This window comes from Capra hircus, chromosome 6 (genome assembly GCF_001704415.2).
Source record: "Capra hircus breed San Clemente chromosome 6, ASM170441v1, whole genome shotgun sequence".
In the NCBI taxonomy this organism is placed as follows: domain Eukaryota; kingdom Metazoa; phylum Chordata; class Mammalia; order Artiodactyla; family Bovidae; genus Capra; species Capra hircus.
In genome coordinates, this window is record NC_030813.1 from 1,689,253 (window position 1) to 1,713,321 (window position 24,069).

At 39.5% G+C, this 24,069-nt stretch overlaps 1 pseudogene; it reads right to left on the reverse strand.

The window, feature by feature from the left end:
- LOC102186848 lies at positions 558–1,971 on the reverse strand (annotated as a pseudogene).

Genomic DNA, 24,069 nt, shown 5'->3' on the forward strand with positions numbered 1-24,069 from the left:
TAGGGCATTTTCCTATCTGAATTCTCACCCTTTCTTCTCTCCTAATTCTCACTTTTAATATAAAATTCTTTACAAACTCATAAATAATGGAACTTCCCACCAAGAAGGGAAATCCTAACCTAACCACAGAATCCAGTACCCTTCCCCCTACTCCCCATTCTACAACCACTCAGAAAAGTCATCTGCATCCCTTCACAATGACTGGGCTCTCTGTCCGGAGAGCTATGCCTATTGGACAAACACACCTGATTAAATGGAAGCAGTGGTTATGTCCCCCCACCCCCAACTAATGTACTAGAAAGCTACAAAGATAGGAAAAAGAAAAGGGTGGGGGTAGGTAGGTGGTTGTGAAGTGATTAAGAACTTGACCCCCTCAATCCTGACCATAGGAAACAAGAGATATTAACTGGGTGTAAGCAGATATTAACTGCTTTTGAGTTATAGCTATGAAGACACTGAGAGGGGCAAGAATGGGAGCAAGATGTAGCATTAGGAGGGGTTTTGAGGCTGCAAGTCTAGTCCACGTGGTACTAGTACTGGAAGGGCTCGTGGCCAGTTCATTCAGAAGGCCACACACGGTGCAGGATGAAGCAGGCTACCCAGAGACGCTCTCCCACATCGACTCCTGCACAGGGCCCTATCTGGAAGCCCCACTGCGCAGGCATGACCTTGACAACCATGCCCCTGATCTTGATGCCAGCATACAAGCAGGCCTGGCAGTGTGCCTCCACAATGTCCCTGCCAAAGGCCTTGCCCTCTCCCACACTGCAGTAGTATGGACCTTGGGGCCCAGGAAAGCCATTGGAAGGCCAACCAAAGAGGTGCCTTCTGTGCCCCTGAGGGTATATTCCTGCTTCATTCCAAACCAGGGGTGCTGGTTGCTCACCATGTCCATTATCCATTTACAGGGGTGCCATAAATTGGTCTCTGCAGGCTTTGGGTTGTACTTGAAGACTTCACAGAACACCAGCTTCTTGGGGGCCTTGAAGAAAGGGTCCCAAAACATGGCAGCAGGGACAAGATACATGTCACTGTTGGAGCCTCCAGACCAAAAAGTCCTAGACCATCCAAATTTCACTCGGGCAACTCTTCTGTGCACTTGGGCTCAGAATCTAAGGTTCAGGTCTTACAGCACAGTCCTTCTGCAGTACCGTCGATCCAGATGTACATAGCTCGGACTTTCTCACCCTGAGGTAGGGCCATGTGCACCTGCCTGATGGCTTTGTCCAAGCGGGAGCTAGCCGAGGTGGCCGTGGTGGAAGGTGTTCTGGGTGCCGTGCAAGCAGTGTGCTGGGCAGGCCACGAGAGCACGGTGAGGAGAAGAGATGGGCAGGCTGGGGTGCTGCTGAGAGAGCCTGCTCTTCTCCCATTCTCGGCTCTCCACTCTTTTCCTCCTTTTTAACATGTGTTAGTATGATGGCAACCCACTCCAGTGTTCTTGCCTGGAGAATCCCAGGGACAGAGAAGCCTGGTGGTCTATGGGGTCTATGGGGTCTACGGTGGTCTATGGGGTCACACAGTCACACACAACTGAAGTGACTTAGCAGCAGCAGCAGCAGCAGCAGCAGCAACATCACTTATTATGCTGCAGTTAACTCACATTAGGGATCTCGGCCTATAAGACATCTGTCTTACAAGCGGAATCAAATTCTGAGACCTTAAGGGTAATTGAATTTCATACTCTATGACAGGAAAATCTAAGGATAGTGCAAATTCCAGTGTTTAGTTAATCTGTCACACATACACCTTAGAACACTCATTTATAATCAAATGTCCCTAAGATCCGTTGTATTTCCAATGTAGAGATGAATCAGAAACCAAGCCCAATGTCACTGCCAGCTGCATTGCATGTGGCCCAGCCCTCATTAGCACACTCCCTTACCCCTCTGATAGAGCTGTGTCAGAGAAGAGGCTGGAACTCCTGGCGTCTAACCTTTCCTCACTCTCAGACTGACCATGTGTGACAACCATGCTTGAGAAAGCGTTTCAGGGAGAGGAAATAAAAATCAGACCCCCCCCCCCCGAAAAACAAATACACTTTTGCTTACATGTGCATTTTCCTTCACTTCTTTCACAATATTATGACATTTCTATATTTTGATTTTTTCTTCCTTCTTCCTGTGATATCGCTTTTAGGATATTCTATTTGTCTTTCCAACAATAGCCCAGGTAACTGCTGATCTCTTATGTGGCAATACCTTCATGAACTTCAGCAAATTAAGAAATAAAAAAGTATGGATTTTGGAATAGTCTTCATTTTGAAATAGTAGCTATATTATAGATTTATTATTTCTATCTTTAGTAGAAAATTATAAAATTTAAATAGCCCATTCAGTCTCAGGACCAGAGCCTAATTTGATATTGCTGCTGCTGCTGCTGCTACGTCGCTACAGTCATGTCCGACTCTGTGCGACCCCATAGATGGCAGCCCACCAGGCTCCCCCATCCCTGGGACTTTCCAGGCAAGAACACTGGAGTGGGTTGCCATTTCCTTCTCCAATGCATGAAAGTGAAAAGTGAAAGTGAAGTCGCTCAGTCATGTCTGGCTCTTCGTGATCCCATGGACTGCAGCCTTCCAGGCTCTTCCGTCCATGGGATTTTCCAGGCAAGAATACTGGAGTGGGTTGCCATTGCCTTCTCCGAATTTGATATTAGCCAATCTAATTTCAAAGTTCTGTGTATTTCTTTCCAATTAAGGTACCATACCACAAACTTTTCACATTGCTTAACCAAACTTTGTGGATCAAGGGGTTTCAGAATTAGAAATCCCCTTAAGATTTATTCTTGTTAATTCCACAGCTGAATCCCACAGAGAATGAATAGCTTGATTATGTCATAAGAGTAGTTAGTGGTAAGTGAAAGTGAGTGTTATTTGCTCAGTCGTGTCTGACTCTTTGTAATCCCACGGACTATAGCCTGCCAGGTTCCTTTGTCCATGAAATTCTCCAGGCAAGTTATTGGAATGGGTAGCCATTTCCTCCTCCAAGGGATCTTCCTGACCTATGGATTGAACCCATGTCTCCTGCATTGCAGGCAGATTGTTTCCTCCCTGAGCCACCAGGGAGTGGTAAAGTTGGGAAAAAATTATGGGCCTTCTGACTGCCAGGCTCTTTGTTCTTTCTAATATTGCTGAATTTAGTAATATATATATTTTTTTTCTTTCAAGGCACAACATTGCAATCCCTAGAATTAAAATAGTTCATATAATCTTCAAAATTGCTAACCTCTGAATGACAGAGTTTATATTTCTTTTTGTGAGAGTTAGCTGTCCATGACTTATAGGTTAGATAGACTATTAAATGCATCTAGTTTGTAGAATATAACCAGAATTAATTTAATTAAAATTTAGAAAATAAGGTAAAAATGAATAATAATGCTGAAAATTGTTTGGTAGAGAGGATACTAAACTGAGATTCAATTTATCTGAAATGTAGTCCTAGCTTCACTAAAACCTTTTAACCTTAAGAAGCTCACTTAACATCTCAAGTTTGTCCCCTAGAGAAAAATGTCATGTTTACTGGTAAATGTACAGAAAGTAACTTTGCTAGATCTCATTTTAAAAATAAGAGTCTTTTATTTATTTATTTTTTCTGATACTCCTTTAACACACATGCTGGAGAAGGAAATAGCAACCCACTCTAGCACTGTTGACTGGAGAGAATGGACAGAGGAGCCTGGTGGGCTACAGTTCATAGGGTAGCAAAGAGTGGAACGCAACTGAGTAACTGAGCACACCTTTAACATAATCATGAGGTCAGGCTTCCAGTTTGGCTCAGGCAGAATGGGACTCACTTTCAGTGGACATCTCTTGTTCCCATTGTATACCATCCATTCTGCCTTCTGGAGACAGTGCTCAGAGAGCCAGTCTTGCCCATATCATGACAGCCTTGATGGGTTTAAAAAAACTGATACATTGCAATACCCTTTCATAGCCCCTGAGCACAGAAAATGGCTCAGGACTGGAAACTTAACTCCATCAGAACCAAAGCACATATAAAGCCTTTAGTAAACTGCTGAAAGCTATGACCAACCTAGATAGCATATTCAAAAGCAGAGACATTATTTGCCAACAAAGGTCCATATAGTCAAGGCTATGGTTTTTCCAGTGGTCATGTATTGATGTGAAAGTTGGACTATAAAGAAAGTTGAGCGCAGAATTGATGCTTTTGAACTGTGGTGTTGGAGAAGACTCTTGAGAGTCCCTTGGACTGCAAGGAGATCTAACCAGTCTATTCTAAAGGAGATCAGTCCTGGGTGTTCATTGGAAGGACTGATGCTGAAGCTGAAACTCCAATATTTTGGCCACCTCATGCGAAGAGTTGACTCATTGTAAAAGACTCTGATGCTGGGAGGGATTGGGGGCAGGAGGAGAAGGGGATGACAGAGGATGAGATGGCTGGAAGGCATCACCAACTCAATGGACATGAGTTTGAATGAACTCTGGGAGTTGGTGATAGATAGGAGGCCTGGCATGCTGTGGTTCATGGGGTTGCAGAGAGTTGGACATGACTGAGTGACTGAACTGAACTGAAGAGAAGCCTTTCTGTTCCTGAAAACCTCTGGAATAGACTAGCTCTCTTCTTCTGCATGGTTTATATGAGGACACGAGGTCTGCAACTGGATATTGTAAGGAAAAAGGTTGGTGCTTGTAGGAGACCAGGAAGTCCTATGGGTGCTGGAGCTGATTATAAATAGGTAGGACAGAAGGAAAGAAAGAAAACACAGATTCTGCATGATGTTTGTTGAGCCGCTGGGTCAATCCTTCCTTGAAGCCAACACTTATTCAAAACAAAATGACTTTCCAATGAAGTGATTCAATATATGTTCTTAATTATTTAAGCCATTTTCTCATTTAGTTGTTATGTCAATTACAACATGACAGGGTCCTAACTGATTCTTTTGCAAAGAGTAATTTCAGTTGTTTCCTGTGTTGTTACCTGTGCAGTAGCTAATTCCTGAGTGTGGAAAGAACTGCGTTCCAGGTAAAGCTGTCACAAACATTAATTTATGAATAACCTGTCCACATAAGTTGTCCCAAGTGGTGCAGTGGTAAAGAATCCCCTTGCCAAGGAGACACAGGGGGTGCTGGTTCTATCCCTGGGCCTGGAAGATCCCCTAGAGAAGGAAATGGCAACCCACTCCAATAATCTTGCCTGGAAAATCCCGTGGACAGAGGAGCCTGGCGAGCTACAGTCTGTGGGGTGGCAAAGAGTCAGATATGACTGAGCAACTAAACACATGAACACATTTACCCAGAATGATCTGTATTAGCCAAGGGGAGTGCATTTTGAGCTGGTGTGAGCTTGACACTACAGGGACAATGCAAAGGGGTGGAAAGGCTAATTCTCTTTGTATTTTTCCACTTTCCAAGGCTCTCTTGAGTCTAAATTGAATACTAGAGTCCCATGTGCTTAGAGTTAATTCCTCTGAGTATACTAATAGTATTGAAATAATTTTCTATAATGAAAACCGGGAAATGTCTAGATTATTATTTGCTTTCAATTAAAATGATCATAATTCACATTAATTTTTCTTGTTTAAAACAGATGTTGTGGATAATTGCATTAATAAATAAGACTGAATAACAGATTTTATTGACTATTAAATGAAAATAGTAATTGTTGGCACACCTTGGTCATTAAATTGTGGGCTCAGTTAGGCAGATAGATGATTAAAATTCCTGCCTGGCATAGATTTTATAAATTGTTATGAATGTGCAGCTGATTTAGTGGCTCTGTAATCATTGTGTTAGAAAGGTTGTTGAGCAAAATTATTGATGTGGAAGTGTGTAGGAACATGGGAGGAGGAGCAGATGTACCTACCCATGTTTTATTAATTAGGATATTTAAAACCTGTGGATTAGCCAATATTTAACTTGATTCTTTGTAGCACAAAAGAAGCACTGAGGATGCCAACACGGATTTAGAATCCCTCAGTGTGAGGTACTGCTGAAGGGGGAGCGGCAGCATGAGCATTGCTTTTCCCCAGCTCATTCCTACAAAATCACCCTGAGCCACTTGCAGCGCCTTCACAGCCTCCAGGTGGGGATGAAAAATGACATCTATTCAATGCCCATTCTCTCCGCTGTCTCTGCAGCCCTGTTAAATAATTGAAATAGGCATGACATGAGGGTAGAACTGGTGATGATACTTGGTTCTTAAAAGAGGGCAAGGAGACTGAAGCAGAGGCTGGAGTGCTCCCGGGTGTGGGGTTCCTGATGACTCTGTTTATCATCTGTATGCAGCAGGCAAAGAAGACAATTGCAGTGAGCTCTCTTACCCCAACAGCTGACAAAGAACACACATTCTCTGATACAAAGGAGCTCTTTGAATTCTTTAGGATTTGTGCTTTTGATGTCAACAACAAAAAGAGTTTCTCAGGAGAGGATTCTGGCATCAGGAAGTTGCTGGACCCACAGTGCTTCAGGGCACAGGGAGGCTCAGGTGTGAGACAGAGTGAATAAACATTTGTGAAGTGAGTCAAAGATTTGTGACTATGTTTGCACAAATAGTCACATTTTTAAAAGATAGTAATTATTCCCACCTGTAAACCTAAGAACATTTACTCCTAAATAAGTTCCACAAAGTGGTATAAGGCTACTAATGTTTCCTGGCTAAAACTTGTGTGTTTAAGGTGTACAGTTAGAACTCATAGCATAGTTTTACTTCCCAGTTTTATTCACAACTATTTTTTTTACAAAGTTACAAAATATGAAAGAGATTTGTTACTGTAACTTTTCAGTTCAGTTCAGTTCAGTTCAGTCGCTCAGTCGTGTCTGACTCTTTGCGACCCCATGAATCGCAGCACGCCAGGCCTCCCTGTACATCACCATCTCCAGCAGTTCACTCAGACTCACGTCCATCGACTCAGTGATGCCATCCAGCCATCTCATCCTCAGTCATCCCCTTCTCCTCCTGCCCCCAATCCCTAACAGCATCAGAGTCTTTGCCAATGAGTCAACTCTTTGCATGAGGTGGCCAAAATACTGGAGTTTCAGCTTTAGCATCATTCCTTCCAAAGAAATCCCAGGGCTGATCTCCTTCAGAATGGACTGGTTGGATCTCCTTGCAGTCCAAAGGACTCTCAAGAGTCTTCTCCAACACCACAATTCAAAAGCATCAATTCTTCGGTGCTCAGCCTTCTTCACAGTCCAACTCGCACATCCAAACATGACTACTACAAAAACCAAAGCCTTGACTAGACAGACCTTAGTCGGCAAAGTAATGTTTCTGCTTTTGAATATACTATCTAGGTTGGTCATAACTTTTCTTCCAAAAAGTAAGTGTTTTTTAATTTCGTGGCTGCAATCACCATCTGCAGTGATTTTGGAGCTCAAAAAAATAAAGCCTGACACTGTTTCCCCATCTATTTCCCATGAAGTGATGGGACCGGATGCCATGATCTTCGTTTTCTGAATATTGAGCTTTAAGCCAACTTTTTCGCCCTCCACTTTCACTTTCATCAAGAGGCTTTTTAGTTCCTCTTCACTTTCTGCCATTAGGGTAGTGTCATCTGCATATCTGAGGTTATTGATATTTCTCCCAGCAATCTTGATTCCAGCTTGTGTTTACAAAGCTTCAAAAATTTAAATTCTGGCAAGACGTTTTGTTTTAATATAAAACTACTCTCTCTATGACCATTTATGATGAAACTGCTACTGTAGTACATTCAAGTGTTGAAAGAAGTGATGTTCCCCTAGCATAGTAAAGGATTTGCCTATGACTTCCGTGTTACCATCTTACTCATGCATTCTGTTTGGCGTCCAGGGAGAGCATAAAAGGGACTTCATGCTTTAGAATTAGAGGGACTCTCTCGTATGTTACGTGATCCTATGTGGACAGATCACAGAGTTAAAAACATGTCTGGAGGAAACGAACTGAATTTAAATCTGAACTTTGCCTCTTAGTTGTAGAACCTCCATAAGATAACTTAATACCTCTGTTCCTCATGTGTAAAATGACACATGTGACACATGTGTCTCATAAAGTTATGAGAATTAAAGTGAGTTCATATTTCTAAATACTAGGAATACTAGGGACAAAATAAACAGTATTGAGTGCTTGATAAATGAAAGTATAAATCAAACTCTTATGTTTTACATCAAGCTATTTTAGTATCTGTTGTGAATAAGACTCACTAGCACTTTCCACTAGTGAAATGATGAAGACCTATTTACAGTTGCCTAAGGTCATAGAGCAAGCATTTTATGATAATGATGATAATTTAAAATAATGAAAATAAAAAACTAACTCACTGCTATTTGAAGTTTGCCCAGTCTCTGACCTTTATATGAATAGACCCTTTGTTTGCCTTAGATAAATGAAACCTAACCTATGACTTTAATGTCTGACCGACAGTCTCACAGCTACCGAATCGAGAATTTTGGAGACTCAAGAATTTGTAGAAAAATACATACTATCTTTCATTTCTGTTCCATATTTATATTGTCAAGTGTTCTTTACTTATGTTACTATTTCTCAACATTTCATGAGTGTTTAAAATTGAATATTATGAATATTTGTTATTATGAGAATTCTTTTTACTTTTCTTCATCTTTATTGCGGTTATGCTCTCAATTTCCATTTGTTGGCAAAATAAACTATTTATTATATAGAATAAGCCATGCTATGAAAAAATAAAATAACCAGTGATAATTAATGGGTAAGTTTATTGAAAGTTTACATACGTAGTATTATCCTGTGAATATCTGAGCACTTAGTTCAGTTCAGTTCAGTCACTCAGTCATGTCCGACTCTTTGCGACACCATGGACTGCAGCATGCCAGGCTTCCCTATCCATCACCAACTCCCAGAGTATGCTCAAACTCATGTCCATTGAGTAAGTGATGCCATTCAATCATCTCATCCTCTGTCGTCCCCTTCTCCTCCTGCTTGTATACCAGCATCTGGGTCTTTTTCCAGTGAATCAGTTCTTCATATCAGGTGGTCAAAGTATTGGAGCTTTCAGCTTCAGCGTCAGTCCTCCCAGTGAATATGCAGGACTGATTTCCTTTAGGATTGACTGGTTTGATCTCCTTGCATTCCAAGAGACTCTCAAGCGTCTTCTCCAACATCACAGTTCTAAAGCATCAGTTCTTCTACACTCAGCCTTCTTTAGGTCAGTTCTCACATCCATACATGTCTCCTGGAAAAACCATAGGTTTGGCTACATGGACCTTGGTCGGCAAGGTAATGTCTCTGCTTTTTAAAATGCTGTCAAGGTTGATTATAGCTTTTCCTCCAAGGAGCAAGCATCTTTTAATTTCATGGCTGCAGTCACCATCTGCAGTGATTTTGGAGCCCAAGAAAATAAAGTATGTTACTGTTTCCATCATTTCCCCATCTATTTGCCATGAAGTAATGAGACCAAATACCATGATCTTAATGTTTTGATTGTTGAGTTTTAAGCCAGCTTTTTCCCTCTCCTCTTTCACTTTCATCAAGAAGTTCTTTAGGTCTTCACTTTCTGCCATAAAGGTGGTGTCATCTATGTATCTGACATTATTGACATTTCTCCTGGCAATCTTGATTCCAGCTTTTGCTTCATCCAGTCTGGCATTTTGCATGATGTGCTCTGCATATAAGTTAAATAAGCAGGGTGACAATATACGGTCTTGATGTCCTTCTTTCCCAATTCAAAACCAGTCCATTGTTCCATGTCTGGTTCTAATTTTTTCTTCTTGACCTGCACACAGATTTCTCAGGTGGTAGCTAAGGTAGTCTAATATTCCCAATCTTTAGGAATTTTACACAGTTTGTTATGATCCACAAAGTCAAAAGCTTTGGCGTAGTCAATAAAGCACTTAGAGAAATGGCAATTGTGTTTTTTTTTTAATTTTCATTTTTATAAATCAAATTAACACTATTCTTTACAAAATTTTCTATACCCTTTCTTTTTCTCTTCTTCTGTGACCCCTATAACTGGAATGTTGGTGGGTTTGATTGTCCCAGAGGTCTTTGTGACTATCCTCAATTCTTCTCATTCTTTCTACTTTATTCTGCCCTTCAGAATTTATTTCCACCATTTTATCTTCCAGCTCACTGATCCATTCTTCTGCTTCAGATATTCTGCTATTGGTTCCCTCTAGAATATTTTTAATTTCAGTAATTGTACTGTTTGTCTCTGTAAATTTATTCTTTAATTCTTCTAGGTCTTTGTTAATTGATTCTTGCATTTTCTCCATTTTTTTCAAGGTTTTTGATCATCTTTACTATCATTATTCTGAATTCTTTTTCACTTAGTTTGCCTATTTCCTCTTCATTTATTTGGATTCCTGTGCTTCTAATTTGTTCCTTCATTTGTGTAGTATTTCTCTGCCTTTTCATTATCATTATTATTTTAACTTATTGTGTTTGAGGTCTCGTTTTCCTAGGCTTCAAGTTTGAATTCTTTGTTCGTTTTGGTTTCTGCCCTCCTAAGTTTGTTTCAGTGGTTTGTGTAAGCTTCCTATAGGATGAGATTTGTACTGAGTTTTGTTTGTTTTTCCTCTGATGGGCAAACTTGAGTGAGGTAGTAATCCTGTATGCTGATGATTGGCTTTGTATTTTTATTTTGTTTGTTGTTTAGATGAGGCATTGTGCACAAGGTTCTACTGATGGTTGGGTGATGTCTTATATTCAAGTGGTTTCCTTTGTGGGAGTTCTCACTATTTGATACTCCCCAGAGTTATTCCTCTAGTAGTCTAGGGTCTTGGACTCAGTTCTCCCATTCCAAAGGCTCAGGGCTTGATCTATGTTTTTTCAAGCAAGGTACAATTTTCAAGTTTGAAAATATGTCTTTTATCATTCAGTGGTCTCTTAAAAACTTCCTAAAATGCAGCTGGAGGAAGTCACATAAAGGACATAATGACTGACTGAATGGAGAGCTGGATGGGAGGTATCCCTAGGGCTCAGACTAGCAGGTTAGTCTGGTCCTTCTAAATCTGTTTTTTGTTTTTTTTGTTTGTTTGTTTGTTTGTTTTTACTGTAAGTCCTGTTTATTGTGTAGTGGTTTATTTACATAGTACTTCTACATTTTAGATAATTGAGACTGTTTGTTGCCATTATCCTTAATTTTTGTTGCCATTATCCTTAACAAATATTATGGGCGGAATGATTTCTGTTCCATTTAATGGCCTCATTTCCTCTCCCACTTCATTTTACACTTGAATGTACATTTACTTACTGAATGATAAATTCATTGATTAATAATCTACATAGCATCAAATTTAAGAAACCTGAGTCATAAAAACACCTTGCCTGTAGCATATATTTCTGTTTCATGTCATTTCTGTTTCGTGTTTTGGTCTCTTGCCCATCCAGATGGACTCTAGCATATGCTACTTTTATCACAAAAGATAAATAATAGAAAGATGAACTTCCAGCCTGAGGAAAATCATTTTCACTTTTACATTAAATACAATTTACACTCTGTAAAAGGAGAATATTAAAATACATATTTCTGTTATCCTGTTACATATCAGCTTTATTGTCAGGAATCAATTTCCCAAAAAGCATTATTTCTTCCCTGAAACCTATCACCAAGCTTACTGATGTCTTTTTGAACATATTTTAAAACATTTTTATTGCAGCACTAAATTTGCTTTAACTTGTAGAAAATGTCATAGAAAACATGCTGAATTTTGCAGTGCTGCTCTTACATTTTCTTACTTGAAATAGCACCATTACATGTTGAACTGAAGCCCATTAGCATAGGATATGAACACACAAATGCTACTTACCAGCTACGTGTACAGTCATGATGGGGTGTGTGCTTCCATTTTCCTGGCAGTGCAAAAGTTCTAATCCTCTCTCATGAGCACCACTCTTAGTTGTTTCTTGTCAAAACCCTTGTAGAAGCTGGTGATTACTCTGGAGACCACCTGTACAACCTGCCCTGGAACAATTCCAACCTTGTGCCTATGGCTAGCTGCAATGCCTATCTGCTTCTCCCTTGTGAACTGGAGAGCCTAGCTGTTTCTAGGACCTCTGAATCCCACAGATCAAGCCCTACTACAGAGCCATCTTCCTCCCTACTTTGCACTGGCCAGGGGGAGGAATTAAGCTTAGTCATTCTAATTAACACACTGTGGATAAAAATGGTGGTTTGGATAAACAGTTCCTGAGCCAGGAAGTCCACTTTTTATTTCGTTGCATTTTTCAGGGTTGATTTCACTTCAGTGTTGTTCCTTGGCTGAGAGGTAGATGGAAGAGGAGTAGTGTTGAGTGAGAGAGGAAGTGATTGCCTAATATTAGGATTTTGATGCTTGGGTCTACAATCCCAGGCTTCTCTTAAGTGCAAATAATATAGAGTGCCCAATTGGCAAGGATGCCCTGGCACAGTCAGAAAGCAGAAAGCCTTTATTTAGTGCTAGACAGAGACTAAGAGTTCAGAAAATGCTGGCCAGTGTAATAGTGTTTTTGATTAGTGCTCTCTGTATGCTTTAAATACTATGAATGTATTATTAATAATAATAATACAAAGACAGTAATTGACATTTTTCTGTATTTTGGAGAAAAACACAATACATGATAGTAATTACTGTCTTTGAAACAAGTAGTAAAATGTTTGTGAATGCTAAATCTGAAAATTTCCCTGATAGAAATTTAAGTCTATATTTCCCTTTCACTTTATTATTATTTTTTTTAATTTCCAGAATAGGAGTGTCTTTAAGGAAGCTTTAAAATGCCTTCCAAAAACCAAAACAAGACCTTTGTTTTTCATGGACACACACACACACACACAGAGTCCAAGGAGCATACAAGAGGCTATTTGCAAATAAAGGATTCTAGTGGAGATGAATACAGACAGCCATGAATCTGATGCTCTGACAAGCAGAATGATGTTTAGTCGCCAAGTCCCTCTCCAGCTCTTCTGTGACCCCATGGACTATAGCCCACCAGGCTTCTCTGTCTATGGGATTTCCCAGGCAAGTATACTAGAGTGGGTTGTCATTTCCTTTTCCAGGAGATCTTCCAAACCTAGGGAGCAAACCTGCATCTATGGCATTGGCAAGTGGATTCTCTACCACTGAGCCATCAAGGAAGTCCAAACAAGGTGAATACTTGCAGCAAAAGTGTACTTAACAGTAGCAAATACCAGTAGGATGAAAAATATTTTCAATCATGCTGGGGTACTCTGATGGATACTTAATGGATAGTACTGAATCAAATAGAAATAGGAATGAGTACTTTGATGGTTAATTTCATGTGTTGAATTGGAGTATGTTTTTTCAATGAGATTAACATTTAAATTGGTAAGCAGATTGCTCTTCATATTATGAATGGGCCTCATACAATCATGTGTAGACCTGAATAGAACAAAAATAGTAGTCTCCTCAAGCAAGAGAAAATTTTCTGGTAGATTGTCTTTAACCTTATCTGCAATATCTGCTCTCCTGAGTCTCTGCCTACTGGTTGACACTGCAGATTTTTGATTTTCCAGTCTCCATAATTGCATGTGCCAAGTCATTATAAAATATCTCCTTATTTATATTAATGCATATACATATAGGTGTATATGTGTGTGTGTGTGTGTGTGTGTATTCATATACATTGTTTATTTGTTATTTAGTTACTAAGTCATGTCCTAATCTTTTGACACCCCATGGACTTTAGCTCAACAGCCTCCTCTGTCCATGGGATTTCCCAGGCAAGAATATTGGAGTGGACTGCCATTTCCTTTTCCAGGGAATATTCCCAACCTAGGGAATGAGCAATATCTCCTGCATTGGCAGGCTGATTCTTTACCACTGAATTACCAGGCAAGCCCCATTCATATACATACATACATATACATCTCTTGTTGGTTCTGTTTCTCTGGGGAATGCTCACCTTATGACCACCATCAGCCTTTGAATGTTCCTCTTTAATGCACTTGCTGAAGGAAAATATGGGCCTGGGGAAACTAACTGGGTGGTGGGGCAGAAAGTGAGAGAGTAGGAAAAACATTAGCAGCTTTGAATAAAGTATTCTTTGCTCTGGTAATATTTTGATTGTGCTACTTATGTAAACTGCCAAAATGATTTGCATTTCTTGAAAGTTAAAAAAAAAAATGGGCCAGGACACCAGTCACACAGTGAGATTAAGTATGAATCCCTGATCATGACCACTTATTTTCCCTTTCTTCCTCACTATTCACTGCTCTGGACTCATCTCTGTCAAGGACCAGGCTTGACTGTCAACAGGTTAACTCTGTAGAAGATAATTTGACAGTATCATGCCTTAATTGACTGATTATTTCCTACTGCCTTCCCAGTAAATCGAATTTCCTTGTCATGGTACACAAGGTCCCTTAATGATTGGATGCCAAATACACTTCTCCTTCCAAGTCTCACTAGAGTCATTTCACTCTGATTGCTGTGAACTTATTGATCTACTGATCACTGTCTGAATAGACAATCATGCTGGCATTCCCTCCCTACCCTGGATGTTCTTTTCCTGCTCTTTAGTGATTGCATTTTTGACCAACTAAAAAGGAAACTCAGCTATAAAATACTTCCCATTTCAGAGAGTCAGAAAAGTCACCTCCTTTTTGCTTTCAGAGCATGTTTTTGCATGTCTGTGATCACACCATCATGCCAGTTTTTAGCAGACTTTGCAGCATGCAAGGCTAACTTTTCTGCTGGAGCTGACAAACCTGGCTTGGAAAATCAGCTGTACTATGTGGTAACTGGATGAGGTGGAACGTATTTACTCCTTAAGGTCCATTTCCTCATCCGGAAAACTGTGAAACTAGTAGGACTGTTAGGAAAATTAAATGTTTTAATACATGAAAGTATTTAAAACAGTGCCTGTCTGGTATTTTTAAGAAGCTATAAAATATTAGCTTTAATTAATCTATTGATCCTTCAAAAACTATTTATTGAATCCTTGTTATGTGCCAGGCATTGTTTATCATCATCACTCTTATAATTACTGAATTCACATTCATTTTTAAATGCTGAACATCTAGTCCAATAAATGCCACATAGATATTCATTATATGTTTATTAGTATAAAAATTACTTCAGTCATTTTTTAGGCTTACAGATTATAGATACTCAGCTTCCATTCTATTTATTAGGTAAAAATATGCCACTTATAGCTATGCTAAGCATGCTTTATTTAAGGAGAATATTGTTCTCTTTAATAATTCAGAATATAATTAACCTAATTAAGATAAAATAATATTTTCTTTGTATGCAAAATAATTCTGTTTTCACCTTATAAATTTATACTGGTGACAACAATTTACAAATGGTATGATTGTGTGTTCTCATCTTAATAAAATATAGCAAATTTTATTATGATTAGATATAAACAGTAAGCTTTGAAATATTAATACTCTCAACTCTTTAAAGCAAAATCAATATAACTTTGCAAGAGCTACATATATAACATTAGTTGTTAGTATTACCATACAACCTCAAGTGCCATATAAACTTACATGTTATAATTTTTGTGTTATCATGTCTAATATTTCTCAATCTCTGATATAGTATGAATTACACTGAAAACTGTGAGAAATACAAATAAAGGTGTGTCCTTTTTCACACTGAAATAATGCATACATTCTTAGGTATCAAATACAGTACCTGTTAAGTGAACAGACCATAATCTGTTACTATACCACATTCAGTTATTCATATAAAATTAGTAAGAAAGCAGACTGACTTTTATGTGATCTGATTATGTGGTTTTCATATGTCTAAACCTGTTCATTTGGGGATAATGGGTATAGATCAACTTGGTTTAACTATGCAGTGTTACAGTCTTCTTAGCCTCATGGTACAGATTTTACAAATTTGGAGCTATTTTAGAGGTGAACCTGTCAACTATTTTGGTAAAAATGTCATACACAGTAGGAATGGAGCTAAGAAAGACACAGATCTGGGTTCTGGCTGTCATCTGGAGCTGTTTTAGAATGTTACTGTCTCATTGTCTTGAAAGAGAGTCCTGTGCTCGGTCACAAGGAGCCCAGTCTCTGGGACCAACTGTCCAAGCTCAGTTCTATTAACATTCTCTCTGTGATTCAGTTTCTTGATTGTGCAATAGGGTGCTGAAATAACAGTCCCAACCACACAGGGCAATCATGAGGATTCGGTGGGTTGATATGTGTAAAGTACTTAAAATAGCACACATCTAGTCCAGTGAAAAGTATATCCCTGAACATCTCACCCTAACAAGACATCTTTTCTCTATGTTTGAATAAAATGCTTTAGGAATTTTAGCCCATTACAGCCATTATTCCTTAAAAGAATACGACCACATGTTTGCAAATACAAAGTCCTATAGAGAAATGCAGTGCACTCTAGGAAATCTTTATAAGTAAAAATTACTTATAAAATGTACTTTAAAAATTACTTATAAAATCATAGTTTAAAGCAAAAACTCATCCTTCCCACTTGTAGTCCCATTGTCTATAAGTAGCTTTGATTGTGCCCTATTTGTTATTCTCCTTGGTTCTAGTGAACTTGAACTTGACCATTTAACGCTGTATTTATGAACCAAAAGTAGGAGGTGTCAGTGGACTTTGACATGTTCTGTGTGTTTGGAGGAAATCACAGCTGGGAGAGACTTTACATAGAACGTCAGGGACGCCTTAAATGAAGAAGCCCGACTGAGGTTTAAAGGACAGAGAAATCACAAAGCGGAGCAGGCCATGATGAGAAACTGAGAAACTTAGTAGACAAACTTACTTTTACCTGATTTATAATTTCTGGGACTATGGTTTTTCCTGTGGTCATGTATGGATGTGACAGTTGGACTGTGAAGAAGGCTGAGTGCCAAAGAATTGATGCTTTTGAACTGTGGTGTTGGAGAAGACTCTTGAGAGTCCCTTGGACTGCAGGGAGATCCAACCAGTCCATTCTGAAGAAGATCAACCCCAGGATTTCTTTGGAGGGAATGATGCTGAAGCTGAAACTCCACTACTTTGGCCACCTCATGTGAAGAGTTGACTCATTGGAAAAGACTCTGATGCTGGAAGGGATTGGGGGTAGTAGGAGAAGGGGACGACCGAGGATGGGATGGCTGGATGGCATCACGGACTCGATGGACGTGAGTCTGCGTGAACTGCGGGAGATGGTGACGGACAGGGAGACCTGGCGTGCTGCGATTCATGGGGTCGCAAAGAGTCGAACACGACTGAGCAACTGAACTGAACTGAAAAAGCCCTAGAAGAAAGTGTTTGGGGATCATTTTAACCTCGAGGTTCTCAAAATGTGGTTCTAGACCCGTAGCATCAACATCATTTGAGAAGTTGTTAGAGATGTATATTCCTAGACCACATTTCCGGCCTCAAGAATCAGAAACTGTGAGGGATGGAGTCCTACAGCCTGCTTTTCACAAGCCTTCTAAATGGAGCCACTGTCATAACCTAGCCAGATGGTGTGTAGACAGTCATTCACATATATTGTTTATTAAGTTAAAGATAATGAAACATTTTAAAAATATCATTGTGATTTATACATTGCTACTGCAGATGGAGGTCCTATGTTTTGGCTCATCTTGAAAATGAAGATGTAGTTATTTTCTGCTCTTTTATTAGCAATAAAGAAGATTTAAATAGCTAACAATAAAAAGCAGTATTTGCTTAATATCAAATGGTTATTTGTTGTGATAAACACTATAGATATTCAGAGGAAATGGTAACACCCATAGGGCAGGTGATGGTGGATGGGATCAGGACATGGATTTTAGGGGAGTGGGTTGTCATGTTCTAGCTCTGGTTTCAAGGTAAGCCTCCTGATGACTTATGAGAAACAGACACCCCAAGCTTGATGGCTAAAGCAACCATGTATTATTATCTCTAATAGTTCTGGGTTTGCTGGGCTCAACTGGAAGGTTCTTGCTTGGGATCTTGTCTTCAGGTACAGTCTGATTGTTTAACAGACCAGAGCTCTTGGCTTTCTTAGTCAATAGAAATTGATCATATGCCAGACAAAAAATGTATGCAAGACTTTATTTGAACCCCTCTGCTCCAGTGGGGAGCAAGAACAAATAACAGATTCTCTTGCTGACTGACCAAGTCAAGCTGGGGAGTCAAGATGATTCTTCAGTATGGGGTAGAGGTAGGGCTGTGTCCAGGGGTCAGTCAGCAGGGGTGGCTTAGGTGGTTTGCCCACCCCTGTGGTTGTACTGAGTGCAGGGGTGTGTGTGGTAATCTGCTTTTCATTCCTAACACCTTGCTTTTCCTCTCAGATCTTCAGAAGTGGCAGCTGAGGGTTTTTGGTTTTGTTTTTGTTTTTTTGTCTTTTTGTATTTTTTGTCCATAATTTTCCCCAACTGTACATCATACAGCTATTTTTAGTCCCTTATGGTTTATCTGTGGGCTCCCCTGGGGACTCAATGGTAAAGAATCTTCCTGCAATGCAGGAGACGGGGTTTGATCCCTGGTTTGGGGAGATCCCCTGAAGGAGGGCATAGCAACCCACTCTAATACTCTTGCCTAGATGATCACTTTGACAGAGGAGCTTGGCAGGCTGCAGTTCACAGGATTGCACAGAATCAGACCTCACTGAAGTGATTAAGCAGCAGCAGCAGCAGCAGCAGCAGCAGCAGCAACAGCAGTCTATTTGTATTTTGTTGCTTGAGGAGACATTTGTCCAGGTACAAACACTGCAGCAAAGGGTCCCAGGCCCCAGTCTTTCTCAATGGCAGCTGAGTGGGGTTCGCCAAAACTCAGAGGAGGCTGGATTCCATGAGCACTTCTTCACTCACAGGTCATGACCTCTTTCCCTCTGCCCTCAGCATTGAGGGCATATCCATGTGACTCGGCCTTCTCACAGAATCTTTGTCTCAGAGTTGAAGCAGTCACAGGTTTAGTCCCAGTTCAAGGGGAGAGAACACACAGGTGTGAATGCTTGAGAGTCCATCTTTGGGAGACTAATGACCACAAGTGAAGTGAAGTGAAAGTTGCTCAGTCATGTCTGACTCTTTGAGACCCCACGGATTATACAATCCATGGAATTCTCTGGGCCATAATACTGGAGTGAGTAGTCTTTCCCTTTTCCAGGGGATCTTTCCAACCCAGGGATCGAATCCAGGTCTCCCCCGTTGCAGGCAGATTCTTTACCAGCTGAGCCATAATGACCACAAGTCACTGACAGTCTCTGAAAAATGTTGACTATGGCTTAGACAACTTCTGGAGTATTGTTTCTTGCATGCAGCTTCACCTTTTATGAGCTTCCAACCTTGCCTCCATAAACTGTAACTCACTGAAGAAAACAGTAAAATGTATCTAAAGTGGATATCATCAATTTTCTATTCCCATGGACTTTGGTTTTCAGTTAGTTACCAGTATGGACTGTTGAAATTTAAAAAAAAAAAAGAAAAGAAATTTCAGGTTATAAAACTACTATCAACCCTCCAGAAAAATATAGCCTTATGCTTATGAAACATTTTGGCTTTAATTTCATCTCTATAATCAGCCCACACCTTATCATAATCTCAAAGTGATTTTATATAACCAATGCACATGTGTATGTAAGTTTCTTAAAGTCAATAATGGCCTATAAATTCATTTTAGTGGTTTTTGGAAGAACTTTAGCCATTATAATCATTATTCCTTAAAAGAATAAGACCCAGATGTTGGAAATACAAAATTCTATAGTGAAAAGTAGTGCCCTCTAGGAAATCCTGATGAGTGAAAATAAATATGAATTTTCTTATAATTTTATGAGTGTACAGACTCTTTTGCTCAGGGTCTCTCATGAGATGAAGCCAGATGCCATTCCTTGTGTGAGAATCATTAAAGTTTTACCAAATAAGCAAAATAAAAAATTAAGCTCTACATAATTAAAAATTACTTTAAAATTACTTATTCTCTGAAAGCTAGTAAAGGGTTTTAGAAGATTTAAATTTATACTAAAAGGCTTATAAAATGATTCTTCATCATAAGGCCAAAAACATTTCATCCTTAGTATATTACTATAGTATCTAAGGTTTTAAAGTAAAGGAGAATGGGATTGTTTACATTTTATATTTTAGTTGTTTTTTTAAATTTCAACACTCTTCAGACTTGAATGCCTAAAATGAACATTTTTTTCTCTATGGCTGACTGTAACACATTATAGTTATTATGTATACATGAAAGTCCCTGCATTCTCTACATCAGTTAATTAGGGATGGTGAACCTGTGACTTCCCAAATTTGACATCTGTTCTATCCAGCCACCTCCACCTTAGAGCAGTACTCCAAGTTGCTCCCTCCCTATACTCTTTCCAGCACCTAACATGGGTCTGTCATTCATTAATGTGCTCAATAAGTATTTGGTGAATGAATGAAAACTTTGTCTCCTTAGTTGGATGGGAAGCATTCTGGGTCCTAGATGACTTCAACTTGCTCCTGAGTTTCTAAGATCACTTGGATTAAGGAAGTACTGTGCTGTGCTTAGTTGTTCAATCATGTCTGACTCTTTGTGACCCAATGGACTGTAATCCTCGAGGCTCCTCTGTCCATGGTATTTTCTAGGCAAGAATACTGGAGTGGGTTTCCATGTCCTCTTTTAGGGTATCTTCCCAATCCAGGAATCAAACCCAGGTCTCCCGCATTGCAGGAGGATTCTTTACCATCTGAGCCACTAGGGAAGCCCAAGAATACTGGAGTGGGTAGCCTATGCCTTCTCCAGGCATAGATTTAGGATAACTATATCCATTTTTTTTTTAATTGCAGCTTTTCCTCATTGAAAGCTTTGCAAGGTCTAGGTGATTGGCTTTTGGGGGGCAAAATATTAGAAAAATATTTTAGAAATGAAGTTTAGCATAGATACCAAGTTATATTTAGTATTAGCTTTTAAAATATTCTATTTTTACAGATTAGTTCAAGTCACAGTTTAAACATTTTAACAAACAAATGTTTCTTAATTTCAAAATATTAAGAAATCTTAAAATTTTCCACTTTGCCCCCATAAAACTGTGTCATAGGAGTAAAATGAATGGAACAAATGAAAATTGCTAGAGCACTGAGAAATGATGAGCATTTCTTCTAAAAAATAATACTATGTTTGGCTAGTTATAGCCTTTCATCAAGGGGTTCCAAGTATGCTAATGAAAATTAGCACAGTTATCCTCAGTACATTGATACCTTTAGCCTCACAAGGTATTTTTAAGTATGGTATTTAAGAGAAAGTGTTTTAATCTTATTTTAAAACTTTGGTGAGAAGGACTCAAAGAGAAGTTACACAAAATATTAAATCAAAGAATAGTGAAGTCATTTGCTGAGAAAGAGATGTGTAAGCATTTCTGGGCCAAGCTGGCTGAATGTCTCTTCTGTCATTTATGCTGCTTCAACTGATGACAAACTGTGATAGGATAAGATACTGTTGTGACCCAGTGGAGCACAAGTTTCAAGGGAATAGAACCATGTAACTTTTATTATTTCTCTTTTGCATCCATTTAAGTGAACTACTTAAAGTGGAAGAGCTGACTCATTTGAAAAGACTCTGATGCTGGGAAAGATTAAAGGCAGGAGGAGAAGGGGACGACAGAGGATGAGATGGTTGGATGGCATCACCGACACAATGGACATGGGTTTTAGTGGACTTCGGGAGTTGGTGATGGACAGAGAGGCCTGGCGTGCTGCAGTTCATGGGGTCTCAAAGAGTTGGACACAACTGAGCAACTGAACTGAACTGAAGTGAACTACTAGTTAAAAAAAAAAAAAAAATCAGTGGTACTCAGCCAGTCTCACACAATCACAATGGTAGAAACATTTGACTTTTATTATTTTAAATAAACGAATTGGTGTTCTTTGTAAATACAAGAGATAGCAATGTCACATATATTGAAACTCCCTATGACTATTAACACTCAGCATTTACTATATGAAATGGGAATATTTGCTATTTAATAACTCTTCTATAGATGTTAGCGCAACATAAGTTCTCTATTGCTGCTGATATGGATTGAATTGTGTCTCCTTCAAATTCATAAATTGTATCCCTGATGCCCAATGTGATATTTGGGGATAGAATCTATAGAGAGCTGGTTAGAGTTAAATGAAGTAGTAAGGGTGGAACCAAATCCAGTGGGACTGATGTCATAAAGGAAGAGACCCAGAGAACTCTGCACACACAGGGGAAGTCAAGGGAGAGTGTGGGAAGGGGTGGCCATCTGCAAGCCAGGAAGAGAGGTCTCACCCAAAACCAGCTCCAGCGGCACCTTGGTCTTGGACCTCCAGTCCCCAGAACTGTGAGGAGGTAAATTTCTGTTGCTTAAACCCCCAGGATATGATATTTGACAGTCTGAGGAGGTTGACATGGCTATTGAATGAACCACACCGACTGTTACTGGCTCCAAACTCTCATGATGCTCTTTGCTCACAATTCCGAGGGTCAGGAATGTGCGTCCAGTTTGGCAGGAACAACTCTCTTCTGCCTCTTGTGGGGTGGATGGCACAGACCAGCTGGACATGGAGACTTGCAGGCGACCCCATGCACACAGTGGGGCTCAGGTTCTGGCTGCTGGTGGAAGACCACAATTTTTCTCCACATGGTTTTCCCTTCCCACATGTTTCTAATTCTCTGGGTGGCTGGGGCCACCTGGAAAGCCCCACTCTTCCTGACAAAGACTAAATTTTACCTTTTTAATGTTGTGTGATCCCAGCTTTTTCTAAGATAGTTGGTATCTTACATGAATAAGGAAACAACTTATAAGAGTGTATAAGAATCAAAAGAGAAAATATTAATTCATTTATTTACAAAATTAATAACTGTTACTTGTTTGCTACCTACTATGTTATAAGCTTCTGAACACTGGACATACCAGAGTATGCAAAGTCCCCAACATTTTTATCTCTAAGAATGATCCTAACATCGTCCTCAGAGCTATAACTTCCTGGAAGTGAAAGTGAAAGTCTTAGTTGCTCAGTCGTGTCCAACTCTTTGCAACACCATGAACTGTAGCCCTCCAGGCTCCTCTGTTCATGGAATTCTCCAGGCAAGAATACTGGAGTAGGTTGCCATGCCCTTCTCCATGTGATCTTCCTGACCCAAGGACTGAACCTGGGTCTCCTGCATTGCAAGCAAATTCTTTACCACCTGACCCACCATGGAAGCCCATAACTTTCTATTGGTTCAATAACTAACAAACACTTTTGTATTAAGTCACATGCGAAGTGAAGTTATAAAAAACAGAAAAACAAATAAAATGATTGGGAGGAAATCAGGAAGGGAAAGTTTGCTATTTTAAATAAAGTAGATTAAAGTTGTCAGAAAAATGGTAAATTTTGAATTTCAGAAGGTAATTAGGAAGTTAGACCCACAATGTCTGGAGGAAGATCCTTCTACATGAAAATTTTACTACAAGAAAGCTCTGTAATGTTCTAGCAGGAATGGTTGAAGCGTCATGAGGAAAAATCAAGTCAAGAATTATCCAGGACATGCAGAATATTTCAAGCTACTGTAAAGCTCTGATTTTTATTCCAAGTGTGATTAGAAATATTTAAGTTTTTAAAAGGTTTTTTGAACGCAGTATGGAAAATAAACTGGAGAAACATGAACTAAATAGAGAACCCGTTAGGAATCTTTTTCAGGAGTCTGGGAAAAGTGATGGTCCAGACCAGACCCAGGGTGATGCTTGTGATGTGCACAGAGCTAGGCCATGCACCAGATACAGTGAAAGTGGAATAGAACTATACATGGGGGAGGGCGCAAGGATTCAAACAGTCCAAAATAACTTAAAATCGCTTGGCCTGGGCAGCTCAATGACAAGGAAGAGCAAGCTTCAATATAAAGGAAAGCAAGAGTTTAGCATATATGTATGCGGAAGGAGCTAACACTGTATCTGCCTTTCAATAGATGCTCAGGTAATTTGATATCTTCTTTCCCTCCATGACTTTTTCCCCCCTACAATATAATAAAAGGTATCAAAAAAATAAAAGTAGGAAAGAAATAAAGGAAGGGCAGAAAAGAGCCAAGCAGTTGATTCGTCAGCAAAACAGAGCATTCTGGCTAGGAATTTTCATATATTTAAAGCAAACCTGTGGCAGATTCATGTTGATGTATGGCAAAACAAATACAATATTGTAAAGTAAAAAATAAACAAATAAAATCTGAAAAAAAAGTAATATGGAGGACTCCCCAAAAGAAGCAAATTTGAAATCAGTGGAT